Source organism: Ochotona princeps, chromosome 2 (genome assembly GCF_030435755.1).
Source record: "Ochotona princeps isolate mOchPri1 chromosome 2, mOchPri1.hap1, whole genome shotgun sequence".
Taxonomy (NCBI): Eukaryota; Metazoa; Chordata; class Mammalia; order Lagomorpha; family Ochotonidae; genus Ochotona; species Ochotona princeps.
In genome coordinates this window covers 2803109-2823394 of record NC_080833.1, presented here as the reverse complement: position 1 = coordinate 2823394, position 20286 = coordinate 2803109, and the positions used below count along the sequence as shown (strand labels likewise).

General features: G+C 62.2%; 1 protein-coding gene across 3 annotated transcripts in view; it reads right to left on the bottom strand.

Annotated features, from left to right (window-relative positions):
* The window catches only part of KCNAB2 (potassium voltage-gated channel subfamily A regulatory beta subunit 2), a 67975-nt gene extending 47748 nt beyond the window's left edge, over positions 1-20227 (bottom strand). The window contains exon 1 of one of the 3 annotated variants that reach the window (XM_058674492.1): positions 20017-20227. The gene's annotated coding sequence lies outside the window, so the exon portion shown is untranslated. Of the gene's footprint in view, positions 1-1396; positions 1654-20016 lie in introns of those variants that run through there. The other 2 variants (XM_058674506.1, XM_058674501.1) reach the window with 2 other exon arrangements.
* Between the last annotated feature and the right edge of the window lie 59 nt (positions 20228-20286).

Genomic DNA, 20286 nt, shown 5'->3' with positions numbered 1-20286 from the left:
TGGGGCCATGTGGGGGCTCAGCCTGGATTGGACGGGGTGGCAGCCTGGGCAGCTCCCACCCAGGCTGTGGCCACTCCCGTGGCGGGGGCTGTGGGCTCAGCAGTGCACCTGCATGGCAACCCCGACACATCGGGGCACCCTGATGCTGCTCAGGCGCTGAGGTCGCTCACCCACCAGACACAAACCCATCCTGTCCCTCCCACACCAAGTTCCAGGATGGCTGGAGTGGCCCGAGGTCCTCGTATGTGTCCCTGTTAGAGGTCAGGTCCTGCATGTACTGCATGGCATGTGCTAGAAGCCTGGGGCATGGCATTTGCCACAGCCCTTTGAGGTGCCAGGCTGTGACCCTGGATCCCAGAAGTGTCCAGAGCCCTGATCCAGATGGGAGGCTCCCTGGCACCCCAGCCTTCCCATGGTGCAGTAGCTGCCCCAGGCAGGAGGTAGACAGAGGGGCTGCAGGGGGAAGCCCACGGCTGACCTCCATCAGACTGGGAGCTGCCCACACTGTCAGGGAAGGCTGGAGGGGCGGCAGGTCCTGCGGGGGGTAACCAGCTTCCTGCCCACACCTGTCACCTGTGGTGAGCACTGGACGGGGATCTGCCAGGGGCAGCACCCACAGTCCTGGGGCGGTGACCCATGGCTAGGACTTGAACCTGGTGCCTTCTGCCACCACACCCCACAGTGGCTTCTCTCCCATTTCTGGTCCCTAGTCCTGACAGCTATGACGCAGCAGGTTCATGCCGACCACCTGGCGGGCAGGGCTGGCCTGAGAGAGGACAGGCCACAGGGCTGTTCCTACAGCTTTCCCACAGCTCTCTCCTGGTCAGACCCCCTTCCTGGGGATGCCACGCTCCACTCCCACACCTGTGGGTGGGGGCAGCTGGTGAGTGATGGGCCACGTGTGGCTCTTCTGGGGGAGACCTCCCCTCGAGCTCTCAGTGTGCTGCCACCAGAGAACATACCCTGTGCTGAGTCCCCAGAGTCCCCTCCTCAGGGTGGGCGGTGGGCACTGGGTTCCAGCTCTGCTCTGGTGCTGCTGCTGGGTAAGGACGCTCCAGCAGGAGATGAAGCCGAGGGGGCAGCCTGGGTATCCAGGTGGAAAGCAGAGGAGACGATGGAGGAAGAGGAGAGAGGGAGAGAGAGAGAGAGAGAGAAAAGAGGAGGTCTGGAAGGGAGGGCGTGGGGTGCTCACAGGGAGCCCCTGGGCCATGCCCCCAGCTCTCCTTTCAGGAGCACACTTTACGCCACTCAGTGGGTCAGGGCCAGACGTGTGCTCGAGTAGGGGCTCTTTCCTCTGTCCACTGTGCCCCACGTCCACCCCTGGGCCCCTCAGGCGACCTCCACCACCGGCACTGGGGAGCAGTGGCAGCCTCTGGCGCCCCTGCGGTTCTCCCACCTCTGCTCACCCAGGGTCTTCCACCACTCTGCACCTGCCCCCACAGCCCGCATTGATCCCGACGCGCAAGAGTGGCAGTTATGCTCCTGCTATTTCTAAGAACTCCTTCGACTGCTGAATGCTGGGTGGCAGAGTTGAAAAAGTCTCATCTCAAAGATCAAACTGCAAATCCTCTCTCTGAGCAGAACTCACAGAGGACCCCCGCAGCCAGGCAGCAGGGAGCTGACGGGCCTGCTCCAAGACAGGGCGAAGATCTCATCAGACGTGTCCCCCCACACATGCAGCACATGGCCACCGGCTCAAGAAGACGTCCAGTGCCCCCGGACGGGGGAGAGGCACACCAAAACTCAGCCATGAGGGGACTGCCATGAAGACAGGAGACCACGGAACACCTAGTGTGGCTGAGGGGCGGTGAGCCCCAGCCAGCCCTGGCGCATCCTCGCCTACACGTGGCAGCGCAGCCTCTGTGAAGGTCAGTGGGGGATCACCTTGGAGAACTAGAAGTGAGGACTGGCATTGTGCCACCTGCGATGCTGGCATTGCACTTCAGAGCCCTGGTTCAAGTCCCAGCTGCTTGCCTTCCAATCCTGCTCCCTGCTAATGCGCCTGGGAATGCAGCAGCGGATGGCTCACGGGCCTGGGGCTCTGCACCCACGTGGGAGACCTGGATGAAATTCTGGGCCCGTGGCTTCAGACTGGCCCGGCTCCCAGCTGTTGTGGCCACGGAAGATTCTATCTCTTCTGTGGCTCTGCCATTCACATGACAAGCACCTCTCTCTCTCTCTCTCAAAAATCCCATGTTGGTGGCTCTCAACAGCTGCAGCAGTGGGGAAAACCAAGCAGATTCTATGGGGACAGCTGAAAGGACAAAGAAAGGTCATCCCCAGGTGACTGACGTCCCTGGAGGCCACAGCAAGCCCAGACGTCTGACATAGCTCTCCCCGCTTGCGGTCACGCTCGGAGGCACCACCTAGGCTGCCGCTGCATGGCACTGCACCTGAGGGTGAACACACGGAGTCCTTGTGAACCCCCACGCAGCCAGTGGCTCTCCACAGGACCAGGCTGAGGATGCCAAGGCCTGTGTCAGCAGCAGGAGCACAAGGCTCGGAGCCAGCCCGTATCCTCACTCACTGGTTTGACCTCCTCCTGGGGCATCAGCACTGGGGTCTCCAAACCATGGGGGCACCCCGCACTTGCAGCAGGGCCCCGTGAGGTCTCACTCTGGGACAGGGCCAGCCAGCCCAGGGCTGCATGCCAGGGGCTGCGTCCAGCCTGTTGATCACGAGCTGAGAACACTGTCCCACCTTCAGACGGTGGCTAGAAAACCAAAGTGAGAACAATGTTTCCCAACACACAGAAATGACGTCCAACTTGAACCTCAGCTTCCTAACGCTTTATGGGCACATGGCCACACCCACTTCCTGTTGACTGGCATGCCAGGGACCTGCTCACAGCAGTTACTCTCTCGGAGGGTGCTGCCTTCCCCCGCATCCTCACGCAGTGGACAGCGTGCCTGGGCTCCTCGTTGGAATGCTAACCCCATCCTCGGGCTTCCACCCACACGACCTGTTTATTTCTCTAGTTGTATAGCACAGTGGCAGGGAGAGAGAAAGATATTCCATTTGCTGCCTCACTTCCTGAATGCCGAGGCCAGGAGCGGGGCACCAACGCGGCTCTCCTGCTTGGCTAGCAGGAGCCCAGCTGCTGGGGCCGTTACCCGTTGCTCTCAAGCACATGGCAGGAAGCTGGCTCAGAAGCAGACATGGGATCCCATTCCAGGCATTCCTACGTGGGAAGAGGGCCTTCCAAACTTCGGCTCAGCCTGCTGTGTCACGACACCTGTGAGCTCATGTTAGCCCTGATACTTTTCCAAGGCCCCACCTCTTACAACCATGACTTTGACGGGGGAGGGCATTCAATGTCCTAGGCCGTGGCAGTGACCACTGGAGGGCATTCAGCGTCCTGGGCCGTGGCAGTGACCAGGGGAGGGCATTCAGCGTCCTGGGCCGTGGCAGTGACCAGGGCAGGGCATTCAGCGTCCTGGGCCGTGGCAGTGACCAGGGCAGGGCATTCAGCGTCCTGGGCCGTGGCAGTGACCAGGGCAGGGCATTCAGCGTCCTGGGCCGTGGCAGTGACCAGGGCAGGGCATTCAGCGTCCTGGGCCGTGGCAGTGACCAGGGCAGGGCATTCAGCGTCCTGGGCCGTGGCAGTGACCAGGGCAGGGCATTCAGCGTCCTGGGCCGTGGCAGTGACCAGGGGAGGGCATTCAGCGTCCTGGGCCGTGGCAGTGACCAGGGGAGGGCATTCAGCGTCCTGGGCCGTGGCAGTGACCAGGGGAGGGCATTCAATGCCCTGGCCGTGGCAGTGACCAGGGGAGGGCATGCAGTGTCCTGGGCCGTGGCAGTGACCAGGGGAGGGCATTCAGTGTCCTGGGCCGTGGCAGTGACCACTGGAGGGCATTCAGTGTCCTGGGCCGTGGCAGTGACCAGGGGAGGGCATTCAGCGTCCTGGGCCGTGGCAGTGACCAGGGGAGGGCATTCAATGACCTGGCCGTGGCAGTGACCAGGGGAGGGCATGCAGTGTCCTGGGCCGTGGCAGTGACCAGGGGAGGGCATTCAGTGTCCTGGGCCGTGGCAGTGACCACTGGAGGGCATTCAGTGTCCTGGGCCGTGGCAGTGACCAGGGGAGGGCATTCAGCGTCCTGGGCCGTGGCAGTGACCACTGGAGGGCATTCAGTGTCCTGGGCCGTGGCAGTGACCAGGGGAGGGCATGCAGTGTCCTGGGCCGTGGCAGTGACCACTGGAGGGCATTCAGTGTCCTGGGCCGTGGCAGTGACCAGGGCAGGGCATTCAGTGTCCTGGGCCGTGGCAGTGACCATGGGAGGGCATTCAGTGTCCTGGCCGTGGCAGTGACCAGGGGAGGGCATTCGGGGTCCTGGCCGTGGCAGTGACCACTGGAGGGCATTCAGTGTCCTGGGCCGTGGCAGTGACCATGGGAGGGCATTCAATGTCCTGGCCGTGGCAGTGACCAGGGGAGGGCATTCGGGGTCCTGGCCGTGGCAGTGACCAGGGGAGGGCATTCGGGGTCCTGGCCGTGGCTGCTCTGCAGCTGTCATGACAGAGACCACGCCTCCGCATGCTCCAAACGTGTGCTGCTCCATCCTCCCAGCAGCCCTCGCAGGCACGCTTCTAGAAGGCCACGGTTCCTCGATGTCAAAGCTCCCAGCCCACCCTGCACTCTTGCTGAGCCATGTGCCTCCTCTCCCCTGCTGAGTCCCCTTTTCCTGTCTGCGGGTGTTGGAGGCTGGCACTGTCCCTCTGGGGACAATTGCTTGGTCACCAGGTGCTTTGCTTGTCTCTCACGTTTGCTATAGATTCTTAGGTGGCCTGTTGACCTTGTGGTCATGCCTGGGGTTTGGCTGTTTTCTCTGTGGGGGACCAAGACTGCTTCTCTGGTGGGCAGCGAGTGGGGGGAGGGCAGCTGTTCCCCGACGGCAGACCCACGGCAACAGCCAGCGGCTTGCAGGAGTTGGCCCCTTATCTTCCAAACCTCCCTTTGGGGGAGAGAGCTGTGGAGGATCTAGGGGGGTCTTGTGGGATCTCCTCCTGTGGTAGAGTGTGCTAGGGGATGCCACTGTGGCTGTCTGGTGCCCCCACCACTCCACGCCCATGTGAGTGGCACCAAAGCCTTCATGATTTAAAAGCTCTCCGTGCCGTTTACCAGGAGCCTTGTGCCCGGGGAGGCCACATGAAAGTGTCCATTTCCAGACCTGGCTTCATGGCTGACGGCAGGACCCCCCTCCAGGGGCCCAGACAGGGCGGTGCATTGCCAGAGCTGAGAGCTGGAAACAACGGGCACCACAACTCATGGAAGTGGGGTGACCTCAGCACTTGGGGCGGGGAAAGGCCCCCACAACTCAGGGCCTGCACCGTAGGAATCCTGACCTTCCTCGCTCTCCCACTGTGTAGGGAGCTGTTCAGGGAAGGTGGCCCAGCGGGCGGCCCCTGGAAGCCGGTGGGAGACCAGCTTTGGTGGTGGCAGGTGGCAGTGGATGCTGGTGGCTGGAATGTAGTTTCCCTTATGGACATGCTGGGAGACAGCTCAGTGACTCAAATGTCCAGGTCTCTAAAACCCCAAATCAACAACAACAACATAGTAACTAGAACAACATACCCATGCCCCCCCAATTAGCATGTCTTCAGTGAACACGCTGCTTCCTCAGCATGCTCACGCCTACACACAGACAGCCACGGCAGGGACACGCCATGGCAGGGACAGGCCATGGCAGGGACACGCCATGGCAGGGACAGGCCATGGCAGGGGCAGGCCACGGCAGGGACACGCCATGGCAGGGACACGCCATGGCAGGGACAGGCCACGGCAGGGGCAGGCCACAACAGGGGCAGGCCACAACAGGGGCAGGCCACGGCAGGGGTAGGCCACGACAGGGACACGCTATAGCAGGGGCAGGCCACGGCAGGGAAGAGCCATAGCAGGGACAGGCCACGCCAGGCACACACCATAGCAGGGACACGCCATAGCAGGGACAGGTCACGGCAGGGACACGCCATAGCAGGGACAGGCCACAGCAGGGGCAGACCACGACAGGGACAGGCTACAGCAGGGGCAGACCACAACAGGGACATGACACTATAGGGACAGGCCACTGCAGGGGCAGGCCTTGGCGGGTCAGTCACTCTCTGTCATAACAACTCAACTGCCTGAGATGGTTTGTAAAGGAAGGGATGTAGCTGTGTCCCAATAAAACTTAATTGACAAAAGCAAGTGCTGGGGGCCGGCACTGTGCTGTAACAGGTGAAGCTACTGCCTGTAACACCAGCCTCCTGTATCCCTCAGTGGCTCATCCCTCCTGGAGGTGGGGCCTCTGCAGGTCAAGGAGGGGCCTTCCTGGACAAGTGACTCCCCACGCTGCCTACCGAGGAGGGGACTTCTGGGAGTTGCCTCACTCCGTGCCTCCCTGTTTGCAACGTGATGCCTCCGGGTCAGCTGGCCAGGCTGCATGGGCTGCTGCCTCTCACAGGGCTGTTTTGGGTGACTCTGCCTCATTTATTTTTGACGGTAGTCGCTCCTAGAGACGAGCAGCACACTTTTCTCTTGCACTGAAGTTAAAGGACTGCCATGTTTTCAACCCCTCTAGTGTTACTCCAGGCCGAGCGCACCTGGTGAGGTGAGGCTGCCAGGCCTTGTGGTCCAGCCATCGGGGCTCCTGGGAGACCAGCATGCCCTTCACAGTCCAGTCCCAGAGGGGAACAGAGGATGTGGCAATGGCTGTGTCCCGCGCAAGGGCTTCTGTGGGTGACCAGTGTGGGAGGCTGCTGCTGGCTCTGCCATCCTGTCCTGTGGCCCTTCAGCCTGGTATTCCTCCCCGAGTCTGTGTCCAGGGTTGCCTCTGCAGAAAGCACTGTCCCTGAAACACGGCAGCACGTGTCTTCTGTTAAGTGTGCCTCAGCCTGGCATCCCTGGGAGTCCTGAGTCCTGGAGCCTGGCAGCAGGGCTGGTACCACTTCCGGATGCGCCCCTTGTGCCTGGGACAGAGCCTGGAGCCTCACGGTGCCCCGCACACCTCTGCTGCCAGCACGTAGGTGTGCCAGCCCACGTGGCACAAGTGGCTTCTGCTTAGGGAGAGCAGCGAGCCCAGCGTGAGCTGAGTGGTGGGAGCCCGTGTCCCCGCTGCTTCTCCCTGGGAGGAAAAGCATATCCCACGGCCCTAGCAGCATCCTCCCTGGGGCTCCTCGGGTGAGAATACAGCCACATGGCTCCAGCAGGGGCTTGGGCTACGGCTCAGCTCCGGTCTTGGCCAGGTGTGAGGTTCACACTGGGATGCTGTCCGGCTCATGCGTGCAGAGCGTGGCACCTCACAGGCTTGCATGCACAAGTGTGTGCATAAAGTGGAAGCCAGCCTATATGGAGGCAAAAACCAGGCTCCCATGCAGGTCACAGCAGTCACGCAGCAAGAAACCAGGCTTTCCAGGGATGTCAGTTGAGGATACACAAGGATGCCGGGGGTAAGGAAGGAGATGGGAATGCTGGCTGTGACAAGCTGCACAGGTCGCAGGACTACAGCGGCGCAAGAGCTAACTGCTGCGTATTTCCCTCATATCCACACTTGCTTGCCCCTGCCAATGTTCAAGATGGCTCAGCCTACTGCTCTTTAAAAGGACCGTCCATCGGGGCCAGCCATGACAGGAGGTCCAGGCTGGTGCCCTCTAGGCCTCTGCTCTGTGAAAGGACCGTCCATTGGGGCCAGCCATGACGGTGGGTCCAGGCTGGTGCCCTCAAGGGTAAAACATGGCTTCTTCCTTCCCACCCATGGTGTCAGGTCTCTGGTCAATTTCCTTAACACGCACCTGTGAGCTCCGTGCCACCTCCCCCCTCACCTCCCTAAGTCCTCTTCTTGCTTGGTCTGCCTACTGCCGAATGGCCCTCCAGGCTATTCTAGCTTCACCTACCCACGGTCTCCCTACTGCTTGGCCCCCAGCTCACCTCTGAACCTGGAGCGCCCAGTGTGGACTTGGCCGTGCTAGATGCCCCTGAAGCACCCCTCTCTTGTTGCCACCTCATTGTTCCCTGGGCTTGGAAGCACCTGCATCAGTTTTTTTTTAACCTGTCACCAGGACCTTGTGTTTACATGCTAGCACCAGTTTTCCTTCCATGCCTTTCTCTGCAGCCGCAGCAGCACCTGCAGCAAGCCCGTTGCCATCTTGCTCTCCACCTGTCAGTCCCTCCCACACACCTACCTCTCTTAACATCCGGTTGTGGGCACACCAGCCTACCCTTTCTCTGCACACCTGGACTCAGACACAGGGACCTGCCCCTTCTCTGCCCTGCTGGCCAGGGACACACCTGCCTGCTTCTCCCCCTCGCTCTCCTCTATCTATGGCAGCCAGTGCCCCCACCCTTGCTGGTCCCCGGGAGGGATGCTGTGTGTCTACATCTCTTGGGAACTCCTCGGTCCCTGGGTTGTAGGCTGTGCTCTGGGTCTGCACAGTCATCCACTCCCTGGGCAGTGGTTACCCTGGGGGGGGTGGACGGTGACAGAGAGGGAACTGCACTCTCAACTCCTCTCCACCTGCACTTCTGAGCAGCTGCCTAAAGCCACACGGGGCAGGTGTGTCCCCCACGGAGCCACAAGCACTGAGCCCTCTGCCATCTGGCCCCGGGTACTCCCGACGATGGTTCTCTGGTTCACATCTCTGCACGTGAACGTCAGCCCAGCTCGGGGCGCCTGGCAGCCCGGCCCAGCTGCCCCACCCCTGCATTCAGCTGAGCAGGAGGGACAGGGCCTCAGCCTGTCCTTGAAATACTAGTGAGCAGCTGCCCAGTGGTCCACCTGGACCCCCTGGGGCTGGGCACCACTGTGTGCACCTGCCAAACCACACCAACTCTCTTTTCCAATGAGTTTAATGGTGATGAGGACATGCCACCCACTGACACCCAACAGGTATGACAGGCTTCATTTCCAGGCAAGCTTTGTCAGGGAGTATGTTTGGCCTCTGGGAGAACACATGAACTTGTGTTGTGCCCATGTGAGCCGTGTGGTGAGGGGGAAGCCAGTGGGTGAGGGGTGGGCAGCATTTGTTGAGAGAGAGAGTGCCAGCTGCCAGAATCCTCTCCCGCTGACCCAGCAGCCTCCTCCCCTCACCCCAGGTCCCACAAGGGCCTCTCTGGCAGAGGGCCAGCTCCAGGTCATCCCCACCGGTCTCTTTCCCTCAAAACTGTGTTGACATTCTTTTTTGTCAGAGTGTCAGGGCCCCTCCCCTGACAGCAAGTTGATCAAGAGCATGGAGGGAGAGGCCAGAGCCTGCCAGGACGTGTTCAGGGTCAGCTTGGCGAGAGGCTCTGGGTGGGCAGGTGGAGGCATGGGTAGAGGTGGGGATGCGTACATACACACGGGTCCATCCCACCTGTCAGCAAGGCATCTGATGGCCAAGCACGTACCTGGAGATGTGCTGGGAGCACGCCTCTAATCAGGCCAGGGGGTGGCACGCGGGGTGCCCTGTGTGTGCAGCGGACTGGCCTTCACGGCACCCCAGGCCAGGGGGCGGCACGTGGGGTGCCCTGTGTGCAGCGGACTGGCCTTCACGGCACCCCAGGTCAAGGGGTGGCACGTGGGGTGCACTGTGTGTGCAGCGGACTGGCCTTCACGGCACCCCAGGCCAGGGGGTGGCACGTGGGGTGCACTGTGTGTGCAGCGGACTGGTCTTCACGGCACCCCAGGCCAGGGGGCGGCACGTGGGGTGCCCTGTGTGCAGCGGACTGGCCTTCACGGCACCCCAGGCCAGGGGGTGGCACGTGGTGTGCATTGTGCATACAGGGGACTGGCCTTCACGGCACCCCAGGCCACCTACCAATGTGTGGAAAACGATCCAGCAGACAGGTGAAGATCAAGGCTCAGGCCCTGCACACAAGATCTGGATGCCGAGTGACCCCAGACTCACGGCTGGACCTGAACCTGCAGCCAGAGCCCATTTCAAAGACTCAGAGAGTATAGCTGGGCTGTGGGGGCAGTGGGGCCGCTGTGCCTCCCCAGGGTGAGGGGCACCAGTGGGGGCCTTGGCCTTCCTCCCTCTGGAGCGTGCATGTGCCCAATTTCCAGCCTTAACAGCGTTCGCTGTGGCTACTCCCAGAGGAAGCGGGCAGGGCTGCCTGCTGCCTCCCTCCAGCGCCCAGGCCAGGCCCGAGACCAGAGATGTCTCCCCAAAGGGTCCCGCCCTTCACGCCAAGTAGGAAAGTCTCAGGCTGAAGGGCCCACGTCTAGAATTCCCTGCCACGGTGGCACCAGGGCAGGGTTCCTGGTAAGGCAGTACCTCTGCCTTCCTCCCCTCTGCACTCAGTGCTCCCCTGGGAGTTGGCATGCAAAGCCAGAGGGCTTCAGGCAGTGCCTGCAGGCCACACCAAAACGAAGTGGCCCTGTGGCCACGGCGGTCGCTGCAGGATCTCCACCCAGTGGCGGCTGCAGCATTTACCTGGTGGCAGCTTCAGGGAGAGATGGAACTCTCTCCCTGCAGGACAGTCAGGGAGCCAAGGGCAGGTGTGTGTGTGTGTGTGTGTGTGAGAGAGAGAGAGAGAGGGAGAAGGCCTAGTGTGGGGGGTCTCCAGAAGACACGTGTCCCCCTGCCCACAATGGTCACAGTAACAGTGATGAGGACACAGCATCTGCAGGTCTAGTTTTGATTGTCCACAACGGAAGCAGATCAAGAAAACGCTGAGTCTTCTCTCCTGGTGGGAGTGGCATTCGAAGCGAAGCCAACGTAGGAGAAACACAGCCGGGAGGGGCTGGGGGGTGACAGAGAGAAAACAAGTTTCCCATCCTGATGATGAGTGCTCTAAGATCTGACTCAGCAGCACAAGGGGAGGAGGAGGCCCAGCCCACGCGTGGGTGGACAAACGGGGCAGTGCGTGAATGGACGGAAGGATGGACAGACATGGCCGTGGAGCCGTTCCAGCGTGTTGCCTTGGCTTCCCCAGGGGGGAGGAGGAGGGAGAGGCCAGCACCCTGGTGTCCCAGGAGAGCATTCACGGTGCCCAGATGTGTCCACCACTTGGTCCCCACTCTCACCTGGCCTGACGGATGCGAGTTTCTGGGCTGGCATCTGTGGGGATGGGCCGTGCTGGCCACAGTGTCCATACAGAATGACTGTTGGGTACTGGCTCCCAGACAGGTGGATGCTGCATGCTACAGGTGGATGACGGCAGGCGCTCCCAGCATCCTACCTGTGGGTTTCCACCACAGCCCTCGACAGAGGTCACAGGACAGACTTCAGCTGGCCAGGCCTCTCTGGAGCTGCCCTAAGTCCCCCTCACATCCTGTTATCCAGGCACCCTCCATGGCCCAGGCCTCATCTGTCCTACCCTGGTCCTCACAGTGACTGCCTAGGGGGCAGGCCTGGCCTTCCCACGGGCTACTGCTCTGAACCAGCGGGGTGACTCTGCTTTCTAGAAACATCCACAGGAGTGGGCAGGGGAGACCCACTCCTAACCAAGCGGTGAACACTCGGTCCTGTTCCAGGCTTAATAGTCAGATTCCCATGAAATGAGGTCCAGTGCCACCAGCCTGTTCTACTCCAACTTCCTGGTTACCCTACCCTCTATGCCCATAACCCTGTCCTTCACGTCCATGGCCCTTGATGGACAGTTCCTGCTCAGGGAAAGTCATCTCCAGACAAGAAAGCAAGTCACGAAGCTTCTGGAAGCAGCCTTGGGGGGATGGCTGGGAATCCGTGGCGGAACCTGCTGGAGTGGGTGGACACTGAGGCCTGGTTCCAGGGACGGGGACCTTTGCCAGCAGACAGGGCTATGGAGAGGGGATGAGGGGAGGGATCCTGGATTAGGGCGGGACCTCAATCCAAGGAGGAGTGTCAGATCAAAGTCAGATGCCGGCTTCTGCGTGTGAGGGGCCAGAGGAGATCAAGTGCCTACGGCCAGCAATGCAGCAATCCTGGGAGGACACCTTGGAGGAGGCCCTGCACGGCCACTGCAAGGGCCTGCCCACACCCTTACTGGAGGAAGGCGCCCTGGGGGAATCCTGTCTGGCTGGTGCCAAGGGGCTGCCCAGGCTGCTACTGTGGGGTAATCAAACCATGGGAGTGGTGGATCCCACTCATTCCACACCTAGGAAACCCTCTGTTTAGGAGGAGGGGGTGCCAGAAGGGGAAATGCAGAGGACCCCACTTCCTTGGAAGGCCCGTCTGGCTCTCTGATGAGATGCCCTTCTGGCCCACAGGTCAGCCCTTAGCTCTCAGGTCTTTGTTGAGGGGCCTGCCCAGCTCGTCAGGTGTCTGTACTCCGCTAACCCACGTGACCTGGCTGACCCAAGTCTGAACGGCTGGGCTCTCTCAGCTTCTGTCTGATGGATTCCCCACCTCACTGAACCCTGCTATGCTGGCAACTCTGTCTCTCTGTGTGAAGGCAAGGACCTCTATTGCAGTAATCTCTTCTAATGTTTCTAAAACACTACAGGCTCAGAGAAGCAGGCCACGTCACTGGGGAAGCCCTGGGACCCCGGGTGGAGGCTGCCCACCCCTCATCCCCCAGGGCTGGGGAGAGCCTGAAAGTGCCATCTGGGAAGCATTGAAACAACATATTACACTGTGTGTGCTCCAAAGCTTGTCTATTTCCACTGAGTGCCTTCCGCCTCTGGTTGACTGTGGGCAACAGGACGTTATGGGCATCAGTATGCAATCCCTGTCTCCTGCCCCGGCCCCTAAAACCTGCCAGCTTTAGCAGAGAGGCAGCCTTCTTTTGGGGGGAACTGGCCCACCTCCGGGCCATGGAGCCCTGCAGCCCGCAGCCCTGGCTCTGCTTCCCACCTGGGAAATGCGGCAGTCCTCGCCTTTAGCCAGCTGGGCACGGGCTCCTCCCTGCTCCCCAGGGACTGGAAGAATAAATAACAAAGCAGCTCTCAGAGGATTAGGTCCCAGCACCACAAGGCAGGGCACGCAAGATTAATGCACCGCCCACGCTGGTAGTCCAAAAGCCAGCCCCGTGCCATTGCCACCATCACAGCCAGCAGGCTCCGCCGAGTCCAGACCTGTGGCACTCACGACAGGACCACCAGGCACTCCGCCCAAACTCTCCCGGCTGGCAAGACTGTTCCCCACTGCAGAAGGTTGGGGTTCTGGGGTGCCAGGGCTGAGCTTGTTGGAAAGCAGTGCCCACGCACTGGCTCCCTGAAATTCCACTTACATAACTGGGTCCCCGGGGAGCCCAAGAGGACATCGAGCGACATCTGGGCAGCCCAATGGATGGCCACAGAAAGTGCACTGAGACAAATTAGGAAATAAAACGTGTGCGGTGGGGGAAAGGCCCGCTCCCAGCTGGGTGAGGGCCCTGTGCTACCGTGTGTGGTGGAGGCGCTGATGGCGGAGATGCCAACTGTGCCCTGCTTCCCCGACTTCTCTGGGGTGGGAGGAGTACTTGAGGTTGAGGCTGGGAAAGAAAGATCTGGGAGCCGGGCTGCATCCTTCCCTCCCTCCTCCTTGGGCTGCTCAGAGGGTGGCTCCCTGTCACCCGTGGGCCCACCTGCCGGGGAACATCATACCCTCTTGATAGACAGCCACCCTCCTGCTCGTGCCTGCAAAGGTAAGCTGGGGTGCAGAGGGCTTGCGGACATGTATGCCCATCGTAACAGGGCCCCGGCAGCAGCTGCGACCCCTGCGGAGCATGCTTAGAAGGAGGACTACAGCACAGCACCCAGGGGCTTGGTCAGAGAGCGCCCCCGTGACGCCGGCTCCACCCACGGGGGTGAGCCCCACACTGCTGCCTCAATTCCCCTGTCCTAATGCAGAGCACAGAATCTAGGAGCCTGGAGGACTCTCCTGAGGCTGGGGGCGGATGGGAGGCCTGGGAACCCACAGGGCCTGGCATTGGGTGCCTTGCCAGTCCTCCTGGCTCTAGCTGCCAGGCCTTGGCATCCAGAAGGCTCAGCAATTGGCAGGGCCCCTCCAGTAGTGGGAAGTTCAGTGGTTACCAGGCTGCCCAAGAGGCAGAGGAATCTAGCAAACTCAACGTCCCTCTCAAGGGTACCCCAAAGGGCTTTGCTAGAACCTTCTGGACTGAGGGAGGGTGCTGTGGGCTCAGAGGAGGCTCCGGTCAGTGTCCGTCTCTTGCTAAGTGTCCCAGCTCAGGACATCCAACCACCCCTCACGATGTTCAGGAAGAGCTGCAGAGACCCCAACATCCCCAACACCCAGTCTTTCAAATCCATCTCCGTGCCCACAACTTTCAGGCCTGGCTACATCCTGCCTCTTTCTCTGTCCCCCGTGCAGACACTACCCTGCCTCATCTGCTGGGCTGGCCGGCACCCTGGGGCTGGCCCAGCAAGACTGTGGCTCCCCCAAAGTCCCCTCCCCCACCTGGGCTCTGAGAGTGGCAACCTGCCCTTGTCAACCCTGGTCCGTGGGTGCACCCCCGTGCATGGTCTCACAGATGGCGGTGTTTCTTCTAGACTCCCTCCATGTTGGGCCCCTTGATAACTGCACGGGCACCTGCAGGACACGGTCCACCCCCAGCCGGCCTGCTCCTGCCTTCCTGGCAGAGGAGGCAGGGCAGCATATCCAGCACCCAGGAAGTGCCCGGCCCAGCACATAGGACTTCCCTTTATAGACAGGGATGCAGGAACGCTGAGGAGCAAAGCATGTCCCTGGAAAGGGGTGACCTGGGGCTGTGCTGGGCACCTGCCCCAACTGAGGCAGAGGTGGGGAGACCCAGGACATGTTCCTGCAGATGGCACCGGCATGGGGACACACATGGAAGTCCTGGGCTGCGGCCAGGGGCTGGGAGGGAGGAAGGGAGCTGTCGCCAGGCCCCTGGAATGGCCGGGGACCACTAGGCCCACCCTGGGCCCCCTGCAGGCTTTGCAGGCACCTCCTGCAGAGCCACTGATGAGACTGAAAAGATAAGCCCCAGTGCCACAGTTCCTGGGGACCCCCAGAAGCGCCCCCATGAGGCAGAGAAGTAAACAACGCACCAAGGAAACACGCAGCCGAGTGGAAGCTGGGGCCCTGAGCGGTGTGGACCTCTGCACCCTCCAGCCCCGCCCCCCCGCCCGCAGCTCGGCCCCGCCTTCTGTCACTGTCAACTGCCCACCCAGATACTGAGAGGGGAGATTCTGGTTCGGCCAACTTGGAGGCCTTAGGAACCACGTAGAGGTGTAGTGCTCCCACGATGAGAGGGCCTGGAACGCAGCAGGGGTGTTCTGCAGAGCACAGGCCCCTGCTCCTTCTCCCAGGCCCTCCCCTCTCAGCTTGGACCATCCCTCGGTGGTGGCCACCTGCCCTGTACTCTCCCTCTCCCTCACCCCTGGGTTTCCTGCTCCCACAGCTGCTCCCCAGTCTCTGCTCTCTCTACTCTTGACCTTGAACCCCATGTGACTCTGTCCACTGTTACAGCTGTGACCTGTGGGTGGCTGGCAGTCACCTGGAGGCGCTAGCACTCGTGTGAACTCCAGTGACCTGGAGCCCACCGAGCTTTATGCTCCCCCCAAGAGCCCTGCTTCCTTCCATCACGCGGAGTGAGGCAAGCCTGGGAGACTCGCTATGAGTGGACCCCCGGCCCCTCGTCGCTGTCCAGCCTGGCAGCCCTTTCCCGGCCCCTCGCCGCTGTCCAGCCTGGCAGCCCTTTCCCATTCATCTGACCCCCGGCCCCTCGCCGCTGTCCAGCCTGGCAGCCCTTTCCCATTCATCTGACCCCCGGCCCCTCGTCGCTGTCCAGCCTGGCAGCCCTTCCCCGGCCCCTCGCCGCTGTCCAGCCTGGCAGCCCTTCCCCGGCCCCTCGTCGCTGTCCAGCCTGGCAGCCCTTTCCCGGCCCCTCGCCGCTGTCCAGCCTGGCAGCCCTTTGACCCCCGGCCCCTCGTCGCTGTCCAGCCTGGCAGCCCTTTCCCATTCATCTGACTCGTCCACATTCCCGTGCCCTCCCAGGTCTGCACCTGGTCTCTGACCGCTCTCCTACCTGCCTGGGCCTCCCACCACACCATACTGCCGGCCTCCAGCTGCCACAGTGGGGTTTGCCCTGCTCCTTGGGCCAATGCCCGCTGCACCTTTCTCCTGGCTCTCAGCCCCTGGTTCCTTTAGTGACACAAACAGAGTTAGCTTTAAATTTAAGCTCATTTTCTGTGTGGAGACATTAGCCTCTCCTTCTCCTTATTTCTGACCCCCTGCCTCAGGCGCAGGGAACTTTCTGTTCTGCCAAGGGGCCATTTGGGTATCTATGACGTCACTGCTGGGCCATATAACCTGAAAACCTCAACAATGAGCATGTTAGAGATTTGGCCTTTGTGTGCTGCCTGCCTGCAGGCTGTGGCTGCCCCGGAGCATCCAGGGCGGCAGGGCTCCTAGGCCACCTCTGACAGCCACGGAGCCAGGCACACGTGTGCTCTGAAAGGTCCTGGAGGTGAAAGTGAACCCTCAGCGAAGGTAGGCAGGGCATACTGGGCATACCTCCACCGGCCTGGGCTGTTGAGCTGCGACAGAGGCACAGGTATGCAGGAGGCAGCCTGGCGGGCCCACTGGGAGGCTGACCAGTCTCTTCCTAGGATAGGCAGCTCCTCCCAACAAGCCCAACTGGGCCCATGAAGTAAAATCCAAAGTCACCCCACTCTGGCTTTGGGGGGCGACCTGGGAGCCACTGGGGACCTGGACGGGCAAGACTGGGCTCGGCCTCTGGGTTGGAGGAGAGGGTGACCTTTGCTGAGCACCTGCTACTGTCCTGGGACTCGAGGGGCCGTGTCATGGTCAGGAAGACGATGACAGAGGATGCCAGTGGACAAGCCCTCGGCTGTCCACTGGCAGAAGCACAGGTGCCCGGGGGTAAGCGTGTCCCCCAGGGTTGGTGTACCACAATTTCCACTACGAACCGCCCACGTGGCGGGGACGCGGAGGTGGAGCCTTTAGGAGGCGAGGAGAATCTGATGTGGTCACATTGGGACCACAGACGCCCTGGGACCTGGGCCACCCTGATCAGATGTCGGGAAGGGTCCTGCCAGGGTACTGTAGGTGCCACAGCCGCACACAGGATTTCCGGGTCTCCAGAACCCAAGCCAGATAAACTTGTTTTTCTCTGCCAACCACCTGGTCCCGGGCATTTTGTTATACTAACCGGAAGTGGGCTACAATTCCAGGCTTTTAGCTGCTGAATTGGATGGCAGGTGTCAGCCACTTGCCAGCCAGAACTCAAGGTCACAGCGGGGTCCAGGGTGCAGGTTCTCCCAGTGTACGGGTCACCTCTGCCAGGGCCACTGTGGGGGAGTCAGATGTGGAAGGGGATGGGCTGCCTCACGGGGTGGGGACATTTCAAGGAGGCCTACACAAAGGACACGAGCAAGACAGGGCAGGGGACGGCTCTGAGACAGGGACACATACAAGCCCTCGGCCTCTGGCTATTCTGCGCAGCTACGAGTGGCCTCCTGACGCGCCACTTAAGCAGGGATGTTAGCACCTGGGGGTTGGGGCAGCAGGCAGAGGTACCAGAAGGGGAAGGCTGGCGCTCTCTGAATTCCCTAAGATGTGGCACAGGTGACCAAGCCCAGCAGGCCCACTTGAGCAGGACGCGTCACACATCCACCAAGCCCAGGTCAAGCAGGAAGCCTAAGCCTCAGGCTACCCTGCAACGTCACCACAGGGCAAGGCCCTCAGCTACCCTGGCTGGGCTGACCGTACATCTCACTGGCACCAAGCACCCGTCCCTGGACAGACGCCCTCCGAGGGTGGACTGCGTGCAGGTGGAGCAGGTGGCAACGCGCGGAAGGGAAAGGCAGCACCAGGGAACACAGCAGGCTTTGGCACCAAATCCACACTCATGCCAGCACCCCCGGAGATGCCCAACAGCCAGGAGGATTCCTGACAGTTACGGGAGCTTGGCTGAACGGCACGGCGAGCGTTGGCCCTAGGGTCAGCCTGGTGTTGGCCGGGCCTCAGTTTCCCCAGCCAGGCTAACCAGCCCTGGGGTAAAGTGAGGCAGGAAGTGCAGTCCCATTGTGGTGTGGACAGTCCCCGTTCTGTTGTCTCCTGTCCCTCCGCTTGGTCGTGGTGTGGATGGACAGTCACCCACAATGGCCCTTAGGCATGGGATAGCCGGGCACAAGGGACTAATCAGCAATTATTCTCTGCTTCCTTCTCTGAAGCCGTCCAGTGACCCAGATGTCCACGAGGGAACCAGCACGTTGGCTTTCCAAAGGGTGGCCAAGCTTCCTAGAGCTCCAGCGGGGAAGGAATACCACCAAGTGGGCCTGTGCAGTTAGACCCGGCCCACGACCTTGCAGAAGTCCCTGCCCTCTGAGAGGTCAGGCCCTCCTGGCTGCCGGGAGCAGGGTTGGAGGCAGGTACGGGGGGGCGTCCCCGTGCTTGGTCACCCCTAGCGGCAGCTCCTTGCTTAGGGGAGCCTCGACACTAGTTGACCGAGATACCAACCAGGCACCAAGCACGGCCTGTATCTGGCCAGGGTCCCTGGAGGCTGGGACGCCCTCTGCTGCCCGCTACCCCCAGGTTTCCAGCAGGGCGACTGGACCCTGTTGGTTTCATTGCCCCAGCTGAGTGCCAGTACACAGTAAGGTGCGGAGAAGCTCCTGTTGCCAAGCCCTTAGTGGAAATTGCCAGAATCAACCTTTGCCACCTGAACTGCTGGGGTTCGGCCGGAAGGCTGGAGAAAGCCAGGGGTCCACCTCACCTGCCCTCCTGCAGGCAGTGGGTTCCGGGCCTGCTCCTGCCAGCCATACAAGATACACACGGCAAGGACTTCATGCATTTCCACAACTCCTGCCCCTGCTGGCCCCGTTGCCTGGCTTGACCCCTGGGCGCCAGCAGAGCAGCTGTCCGCCGCTGCAGCAGAGGACAGGCAGACTGGACCTCCAGCACACAGGGACACGCTGAGGCCCCACCGCTGTCTGTGCCACCAAGCCGAGTGCAGACTGCAGAGGCTCCATCTGGGGCTGGACTGACGGGAAACTGGGAGCCAGGTGCAGCCCAAAAGCACAGGGGCTAGGCGCCGGGCAGCAGGCTCTGCAGTAGACACACGTCTGCCGGCATGAATCAGGTGGGCAGCAGGGCCTGAATGCGGCACTGGGGGACGGGGTGGGGGCTGGCTCTCTGGAAGGAGGGGAGGAGTTGCGGAGAGCAGAAATCCTGAAAGGACAGATAGTGGGACAGCTGTGGCCCGAACTTGGTGTTCTCGCTCCTCCTCGGATGTGTGCGAATTAATTTCCATAAACGCTAACGGCCCATTTCTCCAAGAGCCCTTGGATGTGGTTTAACATTGGCCGGCAAGCAGGGGAGACAGTGGCCACCCCCACGGCCCCCAGCCCCGGCTGTGCGCCTGGCTCCCGGCCGGGCAGCTCAGGTTTGCTTCCGAAGGGGGCTCAGCGGTTCCCAGCGCCCACACCAGCTGCCCTAGGTCCCAAGCCCAGCTCTCTGCCACAGCAGGGAGCCCAGAAAGTTACCCACCCCGAAAATGCTGAATCACAAACTAGGGCTGAGCAGGAAAAGGGGAGTGGGGGTGGGGAGGGAGCTGGTGACCAGGGAGCAGGGCTGAGACGTGGGTGCAGGGGCCTCCCCCCACCCGGGGGCACCCCGCGATGCTGCAGGCCACCTGCGCAGCCCTGCAGCAGCCCCCCAGGACCGGGGCCAGGAGGCGGGGTGGGAGGGGGTGCAGCAGGGAGCGGTGCGGCAGACGGGGCTCCGCAGCCGCAGGAGCAGCAGCAGCAGGTAGGGGGGTGGGGAGGCGCCCTGTGCCAGGCGGGCGGGTGGGGGTCCCCAGGGGCAGGGCAGGGTGGAGAGGGGGTGCCCACCCGGGGGCGACCGCCGCGTGGCGGGGGTGCGGGGCCCGGGGAGCAGCGCGTGTGGGAGGATGGCAGTGGGGCGCACGCAGGCGGCGAGGCTGCAGAGCGTGCCTCCGAGCGGGGGCCCGCGCAGGGACGGGCGAGGCTGCGGGGGCGGCCGGGGGTCGCGGGTGTCAGCTCAGAGGTCAGGCGCGAGGACAGACGGGGGAAGGAGAGAGGCTAGGGCGCCGAGGAGGCTGGAGAGGGGCGGGGGGCCGAGCGGGAGGGCACGGCCGCGTCGGCCGTCGGGGCCGGGGAGGCGCGGTCTGCCGGGGTCTCCCCCGCCACTCACCTGGGGGCTCCAGCTCCGGATCCCGAGTCCCGCTCCGGATCTTCCTTCCCGCCCTGGCCCGGCGGCTCGAGCGCCCCCCGAATCCCGCTCGCCCGGGCAGGTTCCGCCCGCAGCATCTTCACCTCGTGGGACGCCCGCGGCCCCGCCTCCCGCAGCTGCTCATTGGCTGGCCTGCACGCCCGTCAGGAGGATGTGGGCTGAGGGATCGCCGGCTATGCAAATCGGGACGAGGCGGCGGTCGCACCGATTGGCTGGCGCGCGCGGAGGCGG